At 50.9% G+C, this 15,878-nt stretch overlaps 1 long non-coding RNA gene across 1 annotated transcript in view; it reads right to left on the reverse strand.

Moving 5' to 3' along the window:
- Positions 1-3,348: 3,348 nt before the first annotated feature.
- The window catches only part of LOC113458806 (uncharacterized), a 57,360-nt gene continuing 44,830 nt past the window's right edge, over positions 3,349-15,878 (reverse strand). Inside the window, exons 4-6 of the long non-coding RNA XR_003379424.2 lie at positions 12,501-14,001; positions 6,330-6,595; positions 3,349-3,425 (exon numbers count right to left, since the gene is read on the reverse strand). This is a non-coding gene — a long non-coding RNA (uncharacterized LOC113458806). The remainder of the gene's footprint in view (positions 3,426-6,329; positions 6,596-12,500; positions 14,002-15,878) is intronic.

Below are 15,878 nucleotides of genomic sequence, written 5' to 3' on the forward strand. Positions count from 1 at the left end.
TCAGTGCCAGAACAGCGCTCCCAAGGAAATGAATAATTCTGTGTTGGGAGCAGGATTTGAATAGGGAGCAGTGAGTGAGGCACAGGGGCTCACATTGCACAACCAGGAACAGCAAAAGGGTGAATAATGGTTCACTGAGCAAGCTGGTACATGGAAAGAGACAGGAGCCCAGGAGGAAAACTCTGCAGAGCCAGAGCAGAGAAAAACACTGTAACACAGGGGCATGGGAACGTTGGGGCTCAGGGAGCATCCTTCCTTCTCAGTAGCACTTACACTTTTGAGAACTTGGCTGCTGAGTGCTTGATTTTGATGCTTAAGTGCCAAAAGAATCCCTTCTCTGAAAAAGAAGCATTGTTGAGATCAGAGACAAGGTAAGATGCCTTGCAGACAACAAAAAGGGTTGGGGTCACTTTGGGATGGAAAAGATTTCTTGCTTTTCAGTCTCTGCCTGCAAATGGTGCCCTGCCTACACCTCTCTGAACAATTGTCTAGAGAGTTTCCTGTTCTCAGAGCTGCCACAAACCTGGGCACAAGCTGCTGTGCTTGCCTGCTCTCGTGTCACCCCTCTGGGGACACCAGTGGACAATGGACCCCTGGACATGTTCCACACATGGCTCCTCGCTCGGCAGTGACACAGGTTGGAGTTCACACAGCACATTTCATTTCTCCTCCTTGAGATCTGAGTAGCTCTGTTCCACCTCCATCATCAAGAGCCTTGATCCTGCCCGTGGCAAATGGCAAAACTCCCACTCATTGCACAGGGAGCCGTGTTGGAGCACTAGATTTGACATTTTTCAGCTGGGTTGCGCAGAGACTTTTTGTCAGGCTCAGCAGGAGCATTGGGAATATCCAATCATCTGTGTGAGTCCAAGAGCAGCCAGATTATGGGCAGGCAAGGAATCTGCTGCTGTGAGCCACTGTAAGGTTTTGGAAGCAGGGAATGATGCCTCCCTTAAGCACCACCCACTGGTGTGGAGCTGCTCCCTCTGCAGCCCCCATTGTTCCAAATGGATTTCAAAGTGCTCATCATCTGCCAGGCCTGGACTTCTGGTCCCAGTCAGCTGACTAAAAAAAAAGCATGAAAAATGGAGTAAATTGGAGCTATTCTTTATCACACATCTGGCAGCACAAGGACTGTCTTTCAGAATTGGAGTCCCTGCAGAATACGCTTCCCTGTGCCACTTTCCTTGGAGATGCACACAGTGAGTCCCAGCCACTTACATATGTGGAAAAAAATGGATTTTTAAAGCAAGTGACCTTAATCCAGGGAGATCTGTCAACCTTGGATGTATCTCAAGTTTCCCTTCCAAGGCTGCTGCAGTAATCCCCAGTTCATAAAGCTGAAGGCCAGGGAAATCAGAGACTCGTGGTCCTTGTGCATGGCCTCTGCACAGCTGCACAGTTGGCTTTTCCCTCCTAGGTCAGCCTTTAAAAGGACTTAACCAAGGCTGACAAACCTAAAATTAGCTTTGCCAGCTCCAGGAGGAGTGTGAACATGTCCCTCCCGTCTCAAGGCTGCATCTGTATCCAGCCAGGGCTGCCTGGAAACCAGAACTGTTGCATATCAAGGAGCTGTGGGGACAGACAGGCAGGAAGGGAGCACAAATAATTGTTGGTTTGAGTTGTGTCCACGCTTCCACTGACTCCACTAGGTTTTGGATCAGGCCCTCCATGGGAATAAGAGTAGTGGGAGAGTGTCCTTAGCACAGAGGTGCTGTTACACTCACAAGAAATGCCATAAAATGACAATTTCCTGTCCGCTGCGGTCCTCTGTGTGTCTTCTGTGCCAGCAAATCCCACGGGGAAGGGAGTGTCTGTTATTCCATGTTTGTTTAGTGCCTTGTACAATGAGCCTCTCTTCCAGTTGGGGCCACTTGATGCTGCCACAATACAAATAATAATGATTCTAATAATAAAATGCAGACTTCAATGGGCCAGGCTGCTCAGCAGCATTGGCCTGTCTTGCTGACTTGCTTCCTCCCACTTCCTTGCTTCCTCCTCTGGTAGAAGAGCTCTTCTGCATCACCAATTCCCAAAGGTGGTTGTCCTCACTGTTGTTTGGCTCTGCAGGAAGCACCATTGCTTAAGACACTTGGCTTTCTTTTATTAATTCTTTTTTTTTTTTCCACTGAGACGCTGCAGAAATTCTCCTTGCACACCCTTCACTTCCCAGGAACATCCATCCCCGTCCCTTTGGATCACTGTCCTGCCCATGCACCACTTGCACTTTCCCCAGCCCTAAAGACAGGGAAGGAGTGGAGACAGCAGCCAGGGGCACAGGCTGGGAGGAGCTGGCAGGGAACACAGCAGGATCACGGGATCCCTGAGCTTGGAAAAGCCTCCAGGCCCATCCAGTTCCCCCAGCACTGAGCCATGTCCCCAGGTGCCACAGCCACAGGGTTCAACCCCTCCTGGGGCTCCTGCAGCCCCTCCAGCTGCACCCTGGGGTTTCTCAGCAAGGACAGCACCCTGGGCACAGGATGAGGGAGCAGCGAGCGCTGGGATAACTCCTTCCCACAGCACTTTGTGGGTGCAGCCGGTTTAGCTTCGTGCCCAGGGCTGGTTTCAATTTGGCTTCTCACAGAGCACTCCGTTGACAAAAATGGCTCTTGGCTAAAGTTCTTCTTTGTTTTGGTTGGAATTTTCCAAGTTTTCGGACAAAAATGCACATGAGGAGGGTTTTGATTTTCTGTCACTTAATCTGTTCCTCTGTTGGAAAAACGGAAGCTCAGTGGAAAAACTGACAGCCAAATGTATGTGAGCCCTCAATAAAAAGTTACAAGAATCAAGGAACAAAAATCTGTGAAAAAATTTTAACGGCACAACCATTTTTGCAGAGAACGTATTTAACATTTTCCAACCAGCTTTAGCAGTGACCTGCAATTAAAGAAGAGTCCAAGCCACAGAGTTCAGAACCAGACTTTCCCAGAATTTATGGGTGTCTGGGTTTGGTTGAGTCCAATTTGAACCATGGCAAGAGCTGGGATCCAACTCCCACCTCTCCCAAGGCTGGACAGAGGTGGTTTGGAGGCATCTCTTCATTCAGAGTATCCTGCTCTGGCTCAGAGGAGCTGCCACCCTGCCCGAGCCCTGGGTAGGCACAGCAGGACAGACAGAGGTGTCTGTGCAGCTCCCAGCATCATCTGGGAAGGCTCCACACCACAACAAAAATAACCCTTTGGAAATTAAAGCCAAGTGCAGAAAAAAATCAAGAGTGAAAGAAAAGAGAAAAGGTAAGGAGAGAAAAAGAAAAGGAGTTGTACAGGTATTTTTCAAGAAATGACAGGAATTGCTGTCAAACCACAAACTGAGTCAAAGATAACTCAAAGAGATTGCTCACTCACCTCTGGCTGGGAGTAGGAGAGGTCTCTGGCACTGCCAGGCTGTGTCCAGGGGCTGCAGAAGGGTCTGAGGTCTCCTTGCTCCTGGTGCAGTGGGGAAACATTTGTGCCACCCTCAAGGGATGTATTTCTCTGCTAGATATTCTGGGATGGGTTTTCACGCTGGCTCCACATCTTGGGTGCTGACCTCCTTAGAAAATCTGTCCCAGCCAGGTGCTGCCAAGTTCCTGAAACACTGGCCGTGGGCAATTTTGGAAATATGGCCACACCTGTCCTCGTTTTGCATCACTAGCAGCTCCAGCAAATCTTTAGATTGGCCTGATTTCAGCATTGTTTTGAATCCCTGCTGCCAGGTGTTGTTTGGGGAAACACGCTGTCCTCGCCACAGCGCACGCTGCCTCAGAACAACCCAATCTTGTGTTTTGGCCCCAAACCAAGGGGCCATTCCTACAGGCTGATATATTGTCTTGCTGGGAACACACAGGAGTGGTTGGAAAGGGATCCCAGAGTCTGATAAAACCAGGCTACCTGTCTTGCTCCTTGTTGAGACTGGTTGGGGCAAGCTGCCAGCAACAGCTGTTTCTTAATTGCACAGACACTTATCTTGTTCTGACACCACATGTGAACATTAATGTCTTTCTGCAAATATGAATTTGGAGAGTCACTCTGTGGGCTTACAAAAGCTGTGTCTATTTCTTGGTCCATCAGAGGAGACAGATGGAGGGGCAGAGGCCTGGGGACACATCTGAGCAGAGACACACACCTGGTGTCACCTGGTAAGCTGCTGACACAAAATGGTCTTGTGGCACCATTTCCAAGCAGAGGTGGCAGAGGCCAGATGCCAAAATCAAAACAATATGGGTGAATATCAGTAGTGTATTTGAAGGAGAGAGGTTGGCCCTAGGTAGGGTATGTACTGCACTGCCTGAGGCTGTGAGAGATCATCCCAGAATAGTTTGGGCTGGAGGGACCTTAAAGCCCATCCTTTTCCACTCCCTGCCATGGCAGGGACACCTTTCACTGTCCCAGGTGCTCCAAACCCCATCCAGCCTGGCCTTGGGCACTGCCAGGGATCCAGGGGCAGCCCCAGCTGCTCTGGGCACCTGTGCCAGGGGCTGCCCAGCAGCGCCCAGCTCCATAAGCACCCACACGGCTCTCCCTGCTGCCTCCAGGGCTCCCCCCTGGGCTTGGCCAGCCCCCCAGCCCTGTGGTGCTTACCCCAGAGTGGGGCACTGGTTACTGGAGCCCCAGCTGTGTCTGTGTCAGGGCAGCCTTGGTTTCTGTGAGTCCTCCAGCAGCGCCCTCCGCCCACGGCTGCTCAGTGCCCATCTCTAATTTTCCACCCGAGGAAGCCCGTCTGGCTGCTTGGGCGGGAGCCTCTCTCAAGGTTCCCAGCTCTGCCTGGCTTTCAGCAGAGTTTTATTTTTGGTGCTGAGCCCTAAAGCCAAAACCCCGCTCCTCCCTTTGCTCCGACCGCTGGTGCTGGAGGCTGCAGTAAACAGGCTGGGGAGGGAGAGAGCAGGGCCCTGCTGCAGGGGGGCTGCAGGGGTGGTGGGATGCACCCCCCTTGCTGTTCCTAGCATTTGTAATTAAGGTCTCCCTGGTGCAGACATGAGATCACCAGGAAAGGGCACCTGGAAGTATCTCTGTTCCTTGGTCGAGGCGTGACATTTAAGATTGCCCCTACTAAAGAGAGGCCTTGGAGAGAAAACAGCAGCTGGAATAGTCAGTGTTGGTCATCAGCTGTCTGTCTACCTCTCACTCATCCTCAATCCCATGAGAAATCCTATGGAATTTAACAGCTTAAACAATAGCTTCCACATAGATTAAATTGAGGCATTGCTCTAAAAAACCCCACAATGTATGAGAGTGATCTTTCTAAAGCTTACTTTCAAAAATCTGTAGTGGGTTAATCCTTCTGCATTACATTAAATGTATGATTTAAGTGATTCATAAACAAAGGTCAGGTCTGCTCTGCAAACTTTGCCTTGCACAGCTTCTCTGCTTGGGAATATGGATTTTCACCACATTTATGGACCAAACCCCCACACTGTACTCTTGCCACCGAGCCAAGACAGACTTTTGGTGCCAGATTTTATGGTGTACTTCTGTAAGGAAATATTTTCTTTATCTGTACAAAAGGCAAAGGATCTGATAAGCCCATTTCCCTTCCAGACCCATGATGCATAACCCCAGCGGGCCTGAAATGATCATCACTCAAATTTTATTTCCCAATTTCTGTTTTCTTAGTTGCACTGGGCCCTTTTGCTTTTCCCTTTCTTTCTCCTAAACAAATGAATGAATGAAACTCTCAGGCCACACATGGCACACTTTGTTTGCATAACATACAACTTCCTAATTTCTCTAAAAAGCAGGAGTGAAGCTTTGCAGCTGGAGCAGAGTGGGGTTGAGCAAGCATTTGCTGCCCAAATGATAGAGAGGAAAGCAGGCTAAAAGGGATGGCACATACAGCAACTGTATCTGGTGCCTGAGCCAATTGAGGCATTAAAATGAGCAATTGTGCTAAACTGAATCTTGAGTAAACTTGTTGTTAAAGGTATGCTGAAGGACTTGGTTGGACTTCATGACCTTGGAGGTCTTTTCCAAATTTTAACCATTTTATGATTTTGCTGAGTGCCCCGGATGACCCAGGGAAGCAGCAATTTGCATTACTCCTGCCCAAACTGGCATTTGGTGGGTGGCTGGGAGCTCGGTGCCTGCTGGCGATGCTGCTGTCCCTGCAGCACCAGTGACCTCCCTGTCCCTTGAACTGGGACTGTGTGCTGGGAGCAGATCTGCTCTCTGCCAAGCCACGGGGAGCTGATGTTTCTGAATGGCTCCACTGACTGGACGCAGTGAGCATTGAAATCCAACACCTTGCCCAAAAGCTTGGATTTCCTCCTAAACCCAAATCTGAATCTGATAAAATCTGGGGTGTAACTCCTGGGCAATTTTAACCCCTCAAAATCAAACTGTGGTGGAAAATACCTGGGCACTTGTTGTAGCACAGCCTCAGCAAGGCACTGCCATTCTGGCTGCTCCTTCCAGGCTGGAGAAGGTGCAAATCTCCAGGTGCAATCCCACTTGGAAAGCATCGTGTGCTTCGAAGCCTCCGGCCGGGGCCAGGAGCCGGCGTCAGCGCATCCCCGGCGGTGCCAGCAAAGCCTCTCTCACCTGGCTGCCCCACACGCTTGGAGGGAATATTGTTGTTGTGTCACTCAAATCCTGGGGCTCCACTGAGGAATATTTTCCGTCTGCGAGGGAAAAAAGCCTCTGTGAGTTGCAGCCAGGCTGCTCAGACGGAGGGGAGTGATCCAAGGTGCTGGCTTTCCACATGCGCACTCTTCCCTCCTGCAGTGCCCTGCAAGGGACAGGAATTGTCCTGGGCTTTGCCACGTGTGTGCCAGGGGAGTGAGGAGAGCACGGGCAGGGCATGAAAGGGATGGGAAACAACTCCTCTGTTGTATTCACAGCATTTTAAAAAAAAATCTGCTCCTCTCTCCTGCATTCCCAGCGTCACACAGGCTTGGGCTATATGGCTTACTGGAACTGGCTTGCCCAAGAGTTTCTCATTAACATTTTACCATGAAGAAATCCACACATCAGCCACACAGGCATGTGGTTTCAATCCCTTAAAACACTGATTCATTACGTGTTTAGCAAACATTTTCTCCTGCATCTGCAAACAATAGCTACTTCCAGACTTTCACTGGCCCGTGGTTGCTGCTGCAATAGCGCCTTGGCTTCCCTGAAACCAAAAAGGTGAAGTTTCTTTCCAAAGGGCAGCTGCCCCTCTCAGTGGCTCTGTCCTTCTGCCTCTCAGCTGGGAGTGCAGCCATCCCCAGCAGCTCAGACAGGGATTTAACCCTCAGAAAATGGGAGAGTCACAACTGTGTTTGGGGTATCCCTTAGGGCTGCAGTGGGTGAGAGGCTCTAAGAGCTCTGCAAAGGGCCTCGGTCCATCTGAAATCCCTTAAAAACAGAGGTAAATAAAAAGGAGGCTGTGGCCAGGTCAGGCACACAGCTGTGCCTGTCTGGGGTAACTGAGCCCTGGCAGCGCCCCGAGCAGGAGCAGGGCAGCCTCTCACCGTTGGCATCCCCGCTGGCTCTGTGCTTTGTCCCTGGCAGCGGGGTGAGTCACCGGCAGCGCTGCGATCCCGGCTCCGCCTGCACCGCGCGGGGCAGCTGTTCAAATACCCTGGGACAGCAGAACCACCGTCCATGCCCTGAAAACAACAACAGCCTCTCCTCAGGGCTGCTTTGTGCCGCGGCGAGGTGGCACAGCTGATGGCACAGGGACCAGGTAACCCCCGAGCCGCAGCAGGGCAGGCCCAAAACAGCGAAATTCCTACAAATTCCCTAAAATCCTGGAGTCCTCCTTCCCTGCACAGCACACACACACCGAAGCAGATTTTACTCACTCCTCTGAGGAGGCAGAATTACTCACAGGTGGTTCTTTTCAAAAATACATATGGGCTGAGGCTGAGAACATATGGTCTGATGGCATATTAATAACAGAGAGCTGAGGTTCCCTGTTACTCACACGACAAAAAGCAGATTGAGGGAAGGACACCTTTCAGGAGGAATTCCTGCTGCCCTGGCTACATGAATCACCCCATGCCAGGTCACCCTGCTCCCAAATCCCTACGAAAAGCAGCCATTTATGGTTATGAGAGATAAGGGGGGGTTTTATCCCTTTTGTAGACGCCAGGGATGAAACCACAGACTTTCTCCCCCGTTATTCTGGGATGAAAGCACATTTTTGTGGGATACACATAGCAAAGGCCATGAGGAGTTTTGGTCACTGTTTCCCTACAGTCACCCCCAATGCTGGTGGTTGTGAATGAGGAGGATGCCCCACCACAATTCTCTGGGGGGCTCACAGTGGTGCCAACCTGGGCATTCCTTACTCCAGAATATCCTTTCTCTCCTAAGCCACCTCTTCCTCCTCTTTCTTCTCCCATTCTACTTAGAAAGAGAGAAGATTTATTCTAGAAGAAGGTGTGATGACTTTGTAGACATTTTCCTTGACCTGCTCTGCTCAGAATTGCCAATTACAAATGAAGGAGTGGGGCAGAGCAGCGCAGCTCCCACACTGGCACACACAGGGCAACTCTGCCACACCAGGGCACATCCCAGCCCTCCAGGTGATCCAGGGTTAAAAACTGCTCCACTGCCCCTTCCCTGCTTCTCCCTTCTGACGGAGCAGCCTTGGAGCTGTGATTTATGGCACTGTAAGAAAAGCACTCCCTCCCCTGAGGGTCCCAGTGCTGCTCAGAGCGTTCGCCTCACTCTGCAGAGCAGGGAGGGTTTCCCAGCTCCCTGAGGACCCTGCTCTTATCTCCTCAGCTCTGGAAAAGATCAAACACTGCAGCTGGGAGCAGCACTGCTTCCAAACAAAGCCTGGAAGGAGATGCCTGATCCAGCTCATGCCTCGCAGCTGGGGCTGCGCTGCTCCAGTGGGATAAACACTTGGCAAAGCCAAGGGCTGGCCTGTGGCTCTCCTGCAGGAGAACTGGGTCCCTCGAGGGATAGGGAAGGCTCTTCCCTAAGGATGAGTCCAGCTCATACCAGCAGTTCCCACTTCTGGACCTACAGCTCAGAGATGCTTCTTGCAAACGTGCCCAGGATCTCACTGCTGCCAATAAAACCAGCTCAGGGTTGATGTCTGAAGTGCCCTGACACGCATTTGCCAAATTTATAAACTGAATAACTGTGCTAGAGTGGGGAAAGAGAATGGGGACTGGAGAGGATGCAGGAAACAATACAGAGTCTATTTTTTCCTGGGCTAAAGGCAATTACTTGTTTCAGGTTGCAGCATAAGGCAGGAAGAAAGAGTAAAGGAGCTGGGAATGTTTGCTGTGGAGAACCCCAGGGACACCTAGATCAACCAAACTAGAAAGAAAAGGGGCCACAGCTCCAGAAACTAAAAATGGGGGGTGAGGTTCTCCCCTCATTGCTGCAACATTGGACCAATATCCCCCACTTCAGAGAAATGTGCCGGCACAGCCAATTGGTTTTCCTAAAACTAAAATTGTTCCAATTCCAGCCCAAAAAAACCCACAGAAATCCCTGCCCAGCATCCTCGTCTAAGGGTCAGTATTTCCAGGGATCTGGAGTGCTGCTGCTGGGACTGGGCTTCAGGAGAGCAAAGCACAGCAACCTCCCTCCTGTTTGATCCATCCTGTGGAAAACTCAACGTGCCCAGGGTGAAAATCCAGCTGGATGAAATACATGTCTAATCTCTTGCAACACCCAGTAAAACAAAGGTGCACGGAAGATTGACTTTTATCGCGAATTTGCCACAGTTGATTTTTCCAGCTAAGGATGTTCCTTCTCTGCTGGGCCTTAAATTTATCTGCAGGAAAGGACTGGGGAGAGGAAAGGCAAATGAGTGAAGGTGTGAAATCAATGTACATAAACTCAATGGCCCTGAGCCTTGATGCTGAGGCTATGGTTGGCTGCACTTCATACAAAATGAGCTGAGACCCCTCTGACTCCAGGCGAGCCTGCAGACAAACCTTTCACCTTCTACCTCTGCTAACTCATCTTGGCTTTGTGTTAATGGGACAACAAATCCACGGTTTTGTCCCATAATAGCTGGAATCATGGCAGGGCCTGCCAAGCTCTGCTGCCAGCCTGTGAGCACAATCCCTGTCCTAGAAGCTCAGGCAGGATTATTTAACTTTGGTATCAAATTTCCTTCCAGCTCAAAAGATACCACAGTGTGTCCATGTGTGTGCTCTGAGCTGAAGTAGAACAGTGAACTTCCATGAGTTTTAAAAGACAGATGTACCCATTAATGCTCTGGCTTCTTATAAATGAATTTGTTTTGTTTGTGCAAGTGGCCCAGGTTTAAATAACTTACGTTTGGTACCAGGAACTGTGAGCAGGAAGAGAGGAGCCAACCGAGAAGTTTCAAGGGAACCTTTAGAGCCTCTTCCAGTGCCTAAAGGGGCTCCAGAAGAGCTGGAGAGGGATTTGGGACAAGGGATGGAGAGAATGCCTTGTCCCAAAGAGATCCCTCCCCAGCACACAGGGAATAGGTTCCCACTGGGAGAGATTTAGATGGATATTGGGAAGGATTTCCTGACAGGGAGAGCGGGCAGGGGCTGGGCTGGAATTCCCAGAGCAGCTGGGGCTGCCCCTGGATCCCTGGCAGTGCCAAGGCCAGGCTGGACATTGGGGCGCCCTGGGATGGTGGAAGATGGCCCTGGCCATGGCAGGGGGTGGCACTGGATGGGCTTTAGGCTCCCTCCAACGTAACTTTGACGGTTTAACTGCTCCAAACGCAGCAACAGAGAGGGCGAAGCCAACGCCTCAGGAAGCCTGGCCCCAGCCCGCTCTCGGCCGCTCCCTCACAGCCCCAGCCCGCTCTCAAGCCGTTCCCTCACAGCCCCAGCCCGTTCTCGGCCGCTCCCTCACAGCCCCAGCCGCTCTCAAGCCGTTCCCTCACAGCCCTCAGCCGCTCTCAGCCGCCCCCTCAAGGCCCGGCCCTCCTGTGCCGTTCCCGGGCTCCGCGCGCCCTCCCGTGGCCGCGGACCCGCAGCGCAGCCGGGCTCAGCTCGGTCCCGCTCCCGGCCCTGCCGGCGCTGCTTTTTCCTTCTTTCCCCCCTAACTCAAAGGCCAGATCTGCTGCTCCCCACTTTCCCAGGCGCCCCCACCCCTCCCGGCTGCGCGGCAAGGCCTGCCAAGCCAAAGCCAGGGGAAGGAGAGTGGCTGCTCGTGTTGTCACTGCACAGGCCCAGAAATGTGTCCCCGTGAGGGAGGGCAGCCCAGGGACCCTCTCAGCACACCGAGCCAAGGGGATGAGAGAGGCTGCTGAGAAATGAACAGCAAAAACCAGTGATGGCAGCACCTTCCAGTGCCAGAGCTGCTGACCCCCGAGCTGCAGCTGGGCCTGAGCTAATCTGGGAGAAAATAAACAGTCCTGAAGTGCCACTTGCCCATGCTTGGGATGAGATGAGCTCCAAGGAGCCTTAAACTCAAACCATTGTGTGATTTCATAATTCTCTATAGCAGCAGGGAGCTGGGGGTGATGCAGAGACATCAACATCTCCTGGTCTCCTTCCAGATCCACAGAACCCATCCTTCCAGCCCTGCTATCCCTGCCCTGGGTCAGACAGAACAAATGGCTCTCAGAAGGGGAATTCCACAGCCAGGACAAGCTGCCCCTCAAAAGATTAATTTCACAGTTGCCCAAGCTGCCCTTCCCTGCTCGTTTGCCACAAACAAGCTGCTCTGGATATGCCGGGTGTCCCCAGTGCCATATGCAATGCCAACAGCATCCCCATGCCCGCATGGAAAACACCTTCCTTAATCCATGGATGGTCTTTTTGTCCCACTATTGCTCCCAGCAGAGCCTTGCAGGAATTCATATCCTATGCTGCATTCCTATCAACAGCATCATATATTATCCTGAGTTGGATAGAGACCCACAAGAATCACTGAGACAAACTCCTGGCTCTGCACAGAGCACCCCAAAAATCCCACCATGTACTTAATAATCACCATCATCTATAACAAAACAACAACAATAATAATAGTAGCCCACAACAGGACTGTGGGCCCTGCCAGATCCTGAGAGCCCCAACCCTCCCTCCCAGCACCCTGCAAGGGTTAACAGCAGGGTTGATGCCCAGGAAGGGTGGAAGGTGCCCGAAGCAAAGCAAGTGATGTTCCAGGATAGTTTTATCTGATCAATGCTATTAGACTGATAGATTGTTTGGGGAAGCTTTTTATCTCAGCCCTCACATCTGTTCTGCATTTGGAGGCAGCCTAAGAGGCTGGGGGTGCAGAGCAGGTGCTGCGAGTGTCTGGTGAACATTAGGGAACGTTCACTCAGAGGCTCCAGAGCTGCCAAAAAGTGCACTGATTGGACAGATGTTACTTCATTACTGTCAACTCGTCATCCTGGATGTTTTAAGGGAACAGTTGTTTGTTAAGGAAACACAGCTGTTACCAAGAAATTTGTTTTTCCTTTCCTTTTCTTGGCTGCAGGGCAGCAAAAAGCCCAAGGTACCTGGGCACCAGCAGAGCCCCTTTCTGGGCAGCTCCTTGTGGCCAAGGAAGAGGCACAGGACTGGAAGAACCCTGCCTGGTCACCTTCCACCCCATTGCCCCAGGGCTGATCCTTGTTTAAACTCTTTTTTTTCTTACCTGGTCTTCAGAATTCCCAGTGCTGGAAGCCATCTGGGACTGATGTTCCCTTTGTGGGGTCACTGCTGCAGCTTTGCAATGGAGGCGGCTTTGACCTTCCTCCCATCCAGCTTCAGGGCAGATCTTCCAGAAATTATCCCCAAAGTATCATTTGTTTCAAGGAACTGCAGGGAGGAGAATTGGAGCATAGTTTGCCCCATGGAAAACAGGAATTCCCGCCTGGAGGGCACAAGCAGGTGGATTGGATCTGGTTTATCTGATTGCATACCTTCCAAGAAGAGGGGTCTGTAGGCTTCCCTCTGGTGTTCGAGCTCTGTTTCACCCAGAAATACTCACTGGAAATGTCAAACCTGTGCCTTCCAGGGCAGCCTGGGGCAGGAGGATTCCTGTCTCATCCCACAGCAGCAGTGCTGGGAACACTCTGCAAAAACTGGGAACAGCCTTGGTGCACAGCTGATCTCCTGATCTCTGATCTCCTCTCGCAGTGAGGTTCAGCAGCAACCAGCTCTTCACTGTGCCTGTGCCTCAGTCTCCTCTCTCCTCTGGACAGACTCCAGCCCACAAGAGTGTCAGGAGGGTGAATTATTTATCCTTGATGTCCTGTGGTGCTCTGGAGGGAGGCAGAGGTTGCTCTAAACCCTCAGTGGAGGAGAGGGTGGGTGATTCATGGATACACCAACAGCCCCTGGATCCACATAGCAGTGGAAATCTGCTGGAATAGCAGGAGCCCTGATCAGCAGAGTCCTGCTTTTTGGGGGATCTAACCCAGAGCCAGGCTCATTTTGCTTTTCCCTGTCAATAAACCCCTGCAGCTGAGCAGGTTGGGAACGGTGCAGCTGATCCGAGCATCCCTCTGAGAGATCTCCAGAGCAGGATTCTGGAGCCACTGAGTTGTATCAGCCCAGGCAGCCTCTGATCAATTCTGAGTTCTCATTCTGCCATCAATTAGCACAATAACTGATTGCCCTGCCCCTGCCCAGCTCTATCCATACGTCTTCCCACAGACCCTTCTCTCTTATCGATTTTTACCCTCCAGCTTTTCCGCTTTGATCGATTCCGAGAGGAACGTGCAAATGAGGAGTCAAACATCTTTATGACCTGGGAACTTATCAAAGGAATTCACTGCTCCTAATAACCCCCTCCCGGTGCTGGGTAAGCATTTAACAGCCGATATGTGCTGGCAGCAGGAGCAGCTCATCCACAGGGATGGAGCAGCTCCTTCTTTTGCCTCATCCCAGGAATGCAGGCTGGGAAAGAAAGTGGCTCCATTTTACACCTCTTTGGTTTTGTTTTCCCACAGTCTCCAGCTCAGGTGCTGCTCTGGGGGGTTATGTGCCCGTAAATCCCAAAAACCAAGGTTTTATCACTGGGGTATCCTGCGGAGCTCCCAGGAAGGGGTGGGATCCTGCTGCTCCCTACTATCGGGAGGGGCTGGAAGATGATCCTGAATATCAGCAATTGTGCTTCAAACACGGCAGGAATCAGCCTCTGGAAGGAGATGCTGAAAGAGAGAAAACACTGATGGACATACTGTGCAGTGCTTGCTAATCATGGAAACAGAGTAATGAAAATCACAGAATCATAAAATCACAGAATCTTAAATCACAAAATCACAGGGTGGTTTGGGTTCAAAGGGACCTTTCAAGGTCATCTGGTTCCACCCTGTGCCATGAACAGGAACAGCTTCAACCTGAGCATCTACACAGATGAGCCACTGAGTGCTTTAGTGGGATTCCAGCCATGCCCAACTTCTCCTTGCCAGGCAAATCATGGGTTTAAAGGCTGCTGGGACTGATGGGTTTGTAGAAATACAGACATTTTGATGGAGACAGAAAGCTACTGATTAAATGAATTAATTAAATCTCCTCGAAACCAAGACACAACCAGCCAAACCTGCCACGGGGTCAGGTCCTGTCCCAACACAAATCACCTTTCAAATGTGAACCTCAGCCAGGTCATGGCCTGGAGAATCCTCTCCTGGCCCAAGGTCTCCTCCTACAAACAGGGAGGAACAGCCAGGAAAAGAATCCCAGCAGGCTTAGAATGCAAAACCACCAGGGACTGTGGATTTTTAGGACTCCCCTGTGGTTTCCTATTGAAAATAAACAGGACACTGTGAGCCAGTGTTCCCCTCCCGTCCTAAAAACTGGGAATTACCAGCCTGATGTTCTCTCCTACCCATGTCCCTGGAATGGCAGGCAAGGTGCTGCAGTACCTGAACACCAGGATTTCCTTGGGTTATTAATGTTAAATAAAAGTTGAAAGCTCTTTGCAGTTACAGCTGGAGCCAGAGACTTTGAAGAGGAATCTGCTGAAAATGAGTTTTATATACTGACTGGCTAAATGGATAATTAAACAAATAACAAAAGTGAAATGCAATTTTGTTCTACCTCCTGGGAACATTATTGTTAGTTTATTCTTTTTATCAAAAGACTTAAGAAAAAAACCCCAACAAAACAACAATGCAATTGAACAATATTGCTTTTGTAAACAATTTGAAAATCCAATAACTGTAAAACTTATGACATGTTATTAAAATGTCTTATTTTTTTCCCCCTACAAGTGAGAAAGCAATTCCAATCTCAGATGTTATAATTTAATTATACACTTTAGGTTCTAAAGATACCATAATTCTTAGCACTGAATACATTCCATTTAATGTCCTTCTGGCATGTTTGAGAGGCTCAGGCGTTGCTGAGCACGTTGGTCCAGTTTCCCAAAATCTCTGCTCACTGGGTGCCTGGCTCTTCCCAGGGAGAGCAGGAGGCCACCACAGCTGCCCAGTGCTCCCCACACCTCACTGGGGACACACACACAGCCCTGGGAGGAAGGGTTTGGGGTTTGTCCTAAAACATCCAACAGGCAGGCTGGGAAGCACCAGCAAAACAGCGCTGACTTCTGGGGCTGCCAACAAAAGATGGACATGGAAATGTTGGAGCAGCAATTCCAGAGGAGGCCATGGGGTGGATCAGGGCACTGGAGCATCTCCTTATGGAGACAGGCTGGGACAGCTGGGGCTGCTCAGCCTGGAGAAGGGAAGGTTTTGTGGAGACCTCACAGCCCCTTCCAGGATCTGAACAGGCTACAGGGAAGCTGGAGAGGGAAAATTCATTGGGAACTGGAGTGACAGGACAAGGGGCAGGTTAACATTGCCAGAGGATAGGTTTTGATTAGATTTTGGGAAGAAATCCTTCCCTGTGAGGGTGGGCAGCCCTGGCAGGAGCAGCTGGAGCTGCCCCTGGATCCCTGGAAGTGTCCAAGGCCAGGTTGGACAGGGCTTGGAGCAGCCTGGGACAGTGGAAAGTGGCTCTGTCCATGGCAGGGGTGGGGTGAGATGATTTTAAAGTCCTTTCCAACCCAAGCCATTTCAGGATTTTG

The sequence above is a fragment of the Zonotrichia albicollis genome, chromosome 11 (assembly GCF_047830755.1).
Source record: "Zonotrichia albicollis isolate bZonAlb1 chromosome 11, bZonAlb1.hap1, whole genome shotgun sequence".
Classification (NCBI taxonomy): Eukaryota; Metazoa; Chordata; class Aves; order Passeriformes; family Passerellidae; genus Zonotrichia; species Zonotrichia albicollis.